Genomic DNA, 8,170 nt, shown 5'->3' with positions numbered 1-8,170 from the left:
TTTACGTGTTTACCAACCAGGAATTCAATTCAACTATCCTGTTTTTTCATCAACGCTATTTCTATATTCCACTGGGCGATATGAAAACACACACTATTTCTCGTTACTTAAGTATAGAATCGTGGCAAATCTTCGTGGCTGTATGTTTGTTGCGAGCTTCCCACTAGGCGTCTGCTTTAAAACATTGACGTTTAGGTTAACCCAAAGCTGTTCCTACTTTTGCAAGCAAGTCATAAGAAAACTTTTTCTTATCGATGACAACAAAAGGCTTCAGCTATATTTCTCAGATCGTGGTAGACATGCCAGAAATTGTGACTTCTAAGGAATGGCGTACCGTTTGACGTCAAAAGGTTGATTATCTTCTGAGAACCCAATCTAAACTTTCCATCACTCGCTACGTCATTAGAAGGACTGAAATGTCAGGCGTGGCTTCACATATTTCACGGCATGGATTGTTTGCGCACAACAATCTTTCGCTTGAATGTTTCCTTGATGCATGCCCTATATGATTTCAAAAACATTTGTCCACATGAGTCAACTGCAGAAACACACATACTAACAATCGTTTCCTTGAATGTTTTCTTGGTGCATGCGCTATATGATTTAAAATCATTTAACCATGTCAGTCAACTGTGGGAACCAACACACTAATATTTGCATGGCGCCTTCACATTGAATTGGCCAACTGCCCAATAATTCCCCCACTTGGCACTGACTAGAATAAAGATACCCTTAGGATGACTGCAGATGTACGATGAAATATAATTAATCGCATCGGGAATATAAACAGCTCCTTTTTGAATTGTAGCTGTGAAAATTACAGCAAATGCTGAAATACGCAGTGGAGAAAGGTTCAGACAAACAAAAAAATTGTTATCCGCCCGATAGTTGCACTAAGCTGAAAGAAAGGCAAGAAAAAGTCTAAAATCACATATTACTCAATGGGCGCGGACTGATGCTGTCAAAATGCTGGCATGATGTAGAGCGGCAGCAGCATCCAGCGAATTGACATTCATTGTGCGTCTCGCTTTGATGCGAACTAAGCGGCGAATCTATCAGCTGCCGGCACACTCAGATACTGTACTCATCGCAGATTGCTTGAAAGCAATCTGCGATGAGGTGGCGCGGTGGTGCGCAGCCTCGTCATACGCAGGCGCCTCCGGAGTAGAACGCTTCCCCTCCAATATTGTCTTACGCGCGATGAAACATCGCATGCTTCGCTGCCAGCCTTCTGCCCTTGCGCGTACGAGATCAAGCCGCCATCTTCGGTTCACCCTTTCACGCTTTCACTCGCCCCTGCAGCACACGGTGCGCCGCCAGAGTGTTTTCGCGCTTGGACTTTATGCTAAACATAACACCGACGCCGACAGCGACGCCCACGGCGATAACGGCGATGGTGAGAATGCTCCTGAAGTTTCCATACAATTGCGATCGCAATAAAGAAAAACACTGCAGCTTTTCGAGGCTAAAAACTTCGCAGTTGAGAAAAATTTGTCCTGCTCCGGACACCGAACCCGACACAAACGCTTTTCCTTGGCAGTCGCTCTACCATCTTAGCTAACGAGAAGGCTAGTGCGCTGCAGGACAAGCGCGGACAATTCATCAACTCGAAGCGTATGGATAGTGAAGGGTAAATATGCCTCAAAACTCCCCATTCTATAACGAACAGATAATATGAAAAACAAACAAATTAATGAAAAATACTCATACCTTTACCTTTTGCATCATATTCCTCAGCGGCGATGCACCAACACGTAGTTTGAACTACTAATTGATCTTCCTCGAATCCTCGTCCTCTGACCCTTTTGTCTAAAACATCGATGCACTTCACATTTACTTTCTTTGCGCATTTCTATGCATTTAGCCTTCGTTGTACCTTTTGCTGCTATAAAAGATCAACGACTGTCCCCCGATGCATGTAGCATTGCTGTTACGACTTCAAACTTAGCACATATTTGCTCGTTCGCCACGCTATTGTCACTCTAGTCGCCAGCCCTTATCTTTTGTGCGGTGGACGTTTTTGTCCAAAAAAGTACCTTCCTCCCGGTTAAATAAGTGGGCAGTGCCACCCGAAGTGCCAAGCAGTGACATCGATAGCAAGGTTTAGCGCTGTGCTTGAACTTATCGGACGGTGTTTCAGCACTACGCGGCTCCGACTAACGCGGGCGCGACATACGGGGATGCGCCAAGATTGCTGGCACCCTGAGAAACTTTGCCGCGTACGACCTGTAATGGCCTCTAACATGTACATGGTCTCTAATGGCATCGCACAGGCGCCACTACGCTGACCGCAAAGAGCCGTCCTAGTGGAATTGCGTTACTTTCATGTTTGAGCACTTATATTGTTCTGCACTGTTATTATTTATTTCTTCTTTTATACCTATTATGTGAATATTTAATATAAGAGACGTGCGGGGAGGGAGTGCTGTATTTGATGACATTTCTTTGTGGGCTAAAATTCTAAAAATCCGGGGGATCTTTCAGGCGTGGCGGTCAATGATGTTTTCAGTTGCTGGTGGAGACGCTCGACCCTGCCGTTACAATGTGGGTGATAAGCCGTGGCTTTATGAAGGCGGGTGCCGAGTAGTCTCGGCAGGACAGAAAAATATAGAGCTTTAGAATTGCAGGCCTCGGTCAGTAGTTATTCGCAAACGTCAACCGCACTGTGACACGGACGTAGACACAAATGCTTCCGCTACTGTTTCGGCCATGTCTTGCAGAGGCGCCGTCTCAGGCCACCTTGAGTACCGGTCGACACACCTGAGGAGGTACCTGAAACCTTGGAAGGGCACAAGTGTCCCCGCTAAGTCTAAATGCACATGATGGAAACTGCTGCACCACTGAACGCGTGTGTCGGGTCACTTTCACGGCTTGACAAGCTTGGCGGCTTCTTGCCCAGCTTCGAACACCTTTGTTGATACGTGGCCAGAAGAATCGGTCTGTGCCGGGATGGCTTAGTCCGCACAGGGAATCAAATATTGCCCACAGAATCTGATGGGGCACGAACGGGTGAGGAGCTGCCAGCGATGCGTCTCCCGTGACCAATGTTGTTGCGTAGGGAGGCGGCAACTCCGCAACAGGAAGGCCTATCCAGGAGGCTCAACCAGAAGGCTCTTCCCGCGATTCGCGCAGCTCGGGGGCGCTTTGCTTTGCAGAAGCTGGATCTTGCGAATCCACAAGACCAGCAGGCACAGCGCCGATGCGCGACAGTGAGTCAAATGCCCGATTTCACACTGTAAAAGCTACAGCCCTCACGAAATAAACGAAAATGCTTGACAGCACAATAGATGCCCAACATCTCCCCCCCCGAAGCGGCTGTTAAGAGTTGCTATAGGTGCTAGGAGCTTTAAAAAGCTCAGCGGCCTCCAGTCTGTGCCATCGGGCTGCAGCAGTGCTGCACGGCCTGCGTGGTGGACGCTTCTATCATAAGGAGAGTTGGTGCGTCGGGCAACGGATGAATCAGCAACGCTGCAGTCGCCAACACGTTTTGACTTCTTGGAAGGAGTGTTCGTGCTCCAAGGACCAGTGGAAGGTAGACATTTTTTTGTGTCGTGACGCAACAGGTCGGTAAGCTGCTGAAGAATTCCCACGCAGGATGGTATGAGTGCGCCCGGGAAAGTTCATGAGCCACCGAAACTCGCGCAACTTTCGGAAGCAGGGGGGAGAGTGGAAGTCATCAATCGCCGGCACCCGTGATTCATGTGACTTGGCGACTTGGCATGAATTGCGATGGCTGAGAAAAGCCAGGGCTTAAACTCTGAAAATGCATTTCTGGGGCTTTATTACCAGGCCGTGTTCATCCACTCGCTCAAATAGAATGCGAAGGTGATCTTTCTCCTCTTCGTCTCTTCAACTGGCAACGAAGATGCTGTAAACCTAGATGGATATGAACGGCAATCCACGCGTAACCTTGTTCACGAACCTTTGAAAAGGTTGCGCCGCATTCTTCAAACCATAAGGCATACGGACAAAATCAAATAGGCCAAATGGAGTAGTGATTACTGTCTTCGGAGTGTCGCTGGGTTCAACAGGACTTTGGTGGTACGCGCTGATCAAATCTCTCTTGCTGTATGTTTTGGTTCTAGCAAAACTGGCGCCGAAATCATGCATGTGAGGGTGAGTATCCGGAGTAGTGACAGCATTCAAAGGTCGCTAATCCCCGCAAGGCCGCTAGTCGCCACTGCCTTGCTTTGGAACCACATGGAGAGATGAAGACGAATTGCTGGAGGAAGGACGCAAACCGCGGAGCTTAAGCATTTGTTTGAACTCACGGCGGCTGACTCCCAACCTCCGTCCAGCGGGCCTCCGTGACTGCGGAGCGACAGGTGGTTCAGTGGTAGTGATATCATGCGTCACCTTGTGTTTCACGGGCAGCGCATTGTTTCGGGGCTTCGTGATTTGCGGGTGCTCAGTGAGTATCTTGTCGTACGTTGAGATTGGCCGAAACGTACTGCCAGATGGGGTAAGCTGCAGGCCAAGTACATCGAGGGATTTGGCGTTATCCTTTAAGCGCCGATCGCGAACACTCACATCTAGGTTGAAATGGCTGAGGAAGTCCACTCCTAGTATGGCAAAGGTGACGTAGGGGATCACAAACACCCATCTCTTCAAGCGCCAGAGTCCGATGCCTAGAGTTACTGCGACAACAGTGTTGTTCACTGTGTGAAGCATGGGTGTGGACTTGCCGTGTTGGTGGTCTGCGGTTGTGGCGGGAACAATAGACAGCTCGGCTCCTGTGTCGACGAGGAAGCGGGTGCCGGTGAGGCGGTCAAGTGCGAAGAATAGGCGGCTTGCTCGAGAGCCGATGTCCCATGCCGCCGTTAGCGACCTTCCGGTGCGTTTCCCGTCCACGAACAGGGCTGAGTGCACCGGTTTCTTTGTTCGCGAAAGCGATGGTAGTACCAGCACAACTGCCGCGGCGAGTGTCTAGGTGCGCTGCGAGTCTATGAAGCCGAATGGTGGCGCCGAAGTTTGTCACCACTGTTGCCGCCTGTACTTACCTTCTCCAGTGTTCTGGCAAGGTGGTCGACTGTTTCCTCCAGGCACGAGAGTCGGTCCCGTGGCTCTCAGACTCTCGCAGTGGTGATACGTATTTGTTCCGAAGCGGACACTACTCATGACACAGAATACCACTACTTACATGTCCAGGGACACAACCACACTACAGGACCAGGCCAACTTATTAATAATTAAGACGGACACTTTTACAATGTCTCCAGCTCAGCAAACTACTCAAATACATTCTGAAAATATAAAGAGTCGGTTGAGGAACAGAAACGATTTACAAGTTGCTTGCCGCGCCTCAAATATACCCACCTGCGAAAGACAACTACAAATAACGATAAATGATCTCCAACAATGGGCTGACAAAAATTGTTTGTTTTCTTCAACACAAAAAACTGTTAACAGTTCTGTTCCCTCAGAAGCAAGGATTACACTACAATCCACTTCCGACATTGGGTGGCACAAGCTTGCCGGTCAAAGAAGACTACAAATTTTTAGGCGTAACTTTTGACAAAAACTAAACGTCCTGGCCCACATTAACAACGCAAAAATCAAGGCAAATGAATATTCTCAAAATATTACCGCGCAAGCATTGTGATTGTGACCGAACATGCCTACTACGTATATACCGGTCCCTTGTGCGTAGCAATCTGGACTACGGTACCCCGCAGGGGCGTCTGTGTCAGCAGGCGTTTGGTGTGTTGCGACACCACGTACGCGAGCACACGAGAGTTGGACCCACCCGCGTGTATCCTTGCGCGGCTTACCCGTGCCTGGGGAAAAGGGATCCTGGGGGTTGAGCCGATGCTGGGTGTTTGGACCTTTAAGGCCCCCCCGGCGGAGGCAACACACCTCTTCGGCCTCGGCTTCACATAGACAGCACCTCCAGACTGACCCACCTGGAGGAAATCGGCAGTCACCTTTTCCTGTCTCTCTCTTCCTACAACCTTCGTATTTCCCTTACTTTCCACCTTTCTTGTCTCCTTCTCCCTTCTAATTACTTCCTTCTCATTGGCGGCAATGGTTAACCTTGTGTGGCTATCCTACCTTGGGTGCACCATATTTGATTATAGTGATAGCGTACGACTGGTGTCGTGCAGACTTGTACGCAAGCTCTGCCGCGTCCCCTCGTTGGGCTCCGTGATGGGCGGTCAGCGCTGTTGCCGAATTGTTTTGTATTTTCATGGAAACTTCCTTTCCCCAACTTCCTGATCGCCCTCAGAAACGAGGGCGCTCCGAAGATTTCTGTTTTTCGGACACCCAATCCTGAATTTTCCCCGGTTCCATGTTATTCACTCTTAAAACCCAAACAAAGCAGTGCGAAACATTTCACCATTCGTTGTGTCAAAGTCCTTGACTGATGTTTTTGGTCCAGGTTACAAGGTGTCGAGGATGGCAAGCGGTGGCCTACTTTTGGAGCTCCGCAATTTGAAACAATATGAAAAACTACCGAATATAGTGTCATTCTGGGCGACCCACATAACAGTAAGCCCGCACCGTACAATGAACATCACCCGCGGTGTTGCGTCGGATGATGATTTGCTTGAGCTGACTGAAACCGAACTCCTGGAGGGCTTCAGCGAACAAACTGTGATCAATGTCAGAAGAATAAAGATGAGGCGAGATGGTAAAGAGATTCAGACGAAGCACTTAATAATCATCTTTGGTTCAAGTGTCCTGCCCGAGTCAATCGAGGCCGGGTACATCAAGCGCCGTGTTAGGCCGTACGTGCCCAATCCGCTTCGATGTTTCAAATGCCAGCGTTTCGGCCACAGTTCGCAGAGCTGTCGGGGCCGCCAAACATGTGCGAAATGCAGTGCCCATGACCACACCACTGAAATTTGTGAGAATGCTCTTCACTGTGTAAACTGTGATTGAGAGCACGCCGCGTACTCGCCGCCGTGCCCTTCCCGGAAGAAAGAAAAAGAAATCGTAACGATAAACGTAAAAGAGAATATCTCATTCAAGGAGGCACGAAGGCGGGTAACATACCTGCCGAAGAACAGCGTTGCCGAAGTGGCGCGTAAGGGGGCAGCGTCACAACGGCCTCCGGCGGCTGTCCGACCCACAAGCAGTGAGTCGGCAGTTACGCCATCTCCCTCCGCGGCGGTTGCAGCTAGCGCTGCTCCGTCAACCGAGGAGAAGGGACCATCGACCCCGAAGGTGGGCGCAGCCGAGGCTGCCTCAACCTCCCAGGTCCCTCCCAGCGCTGGCAACGGCCGGCGCAGCCAAATCCCCCAGGGAGCCCCATAGACCTCCGGGCTTGTGGGCGCAGGGGTCTTGCCCTCCAAGGTGGGACTCTCCCTGGCAACTTCTCGCTCGCAAGAGCACGTGTCCTGCACCTCACAAGAGGCAATGGGCTCTACCCTTATTCTCAAGGGGCGCCAAGCACCTAAGTAGCGGCGAGGCTCTCTCGAACGCTTCAGAAAGGGCAAAACCCCGATTACAGGGCCTCGAAAGAGCCCTGCAACCTAATCTCTGAAATCTCTGTAATTAATACTCCTTTTACCGTACACACATCACCTATTTACTTCAAATATGGATACACACATAATTCAATGGAGCGTCATTTGTCTTCTTAAAAACCTTAATGATGTGCAGGAACTCATCCACAAACACAATCCAAAAGTGCTGTGTCTACAGGAAACACACTTAAAATAGAAACACAGAAATTTCCTCCTATAGTATGTTACGTTTCGCAGAGATCGCGACGATGCTCTCGCATCATCGGGCGGTGTTGCCATTGTTATTCAGAAAGGCATAGCGTGTGAACGTTTGCAGCTACAAACGCCCCTTGAAGCAGTGGCGGTTGGTGCTGTTCTTCTAAACAAACTTATCACTGTCTGCTCACTCTACATACCCGCACATTACAAATTAACTAAACATCAATTTCAGTCATTCATAGATGAATTGCCAGAACCTTACGTTGTCCTTGGGGATTTCAATGCGCACAACTGCCTGTGGGGCGACTCTCGTATAGATGCGCGAGGTCGTCTTGTTGAACAGTTCCTTTTCTCTTCTGATGCGTGTCTGCTGAATAAGAAGGCACTCACATATCACTGTCTTGCAAACAGAACTTTTTCTTCAATTTATCTCAGCATAGTTTCTCCTTCTATTCTGCTGGAACTCGAATGAGAAGTTACAAAGAATCCTTACGGAAGCGACC

The sequence above is a fragment of the Dermacentor andersoni genome, chromosome 9, assembly GCF_023375885.2.
Source record: "Dermacentor andersoni chromosome 9, qqDerAnde1_hic_scaffold, whole genome shotgun sequence".
Classification (NCBI taxonomy): Eukaryota; Metazoa; Arthropoda; class Arachnida; order Ixodida; family Ixodidae; genus Dermacentor; species Dermacentor andersoni.
Note: the sequence above shows the minus strand (reverse complement) of the source record.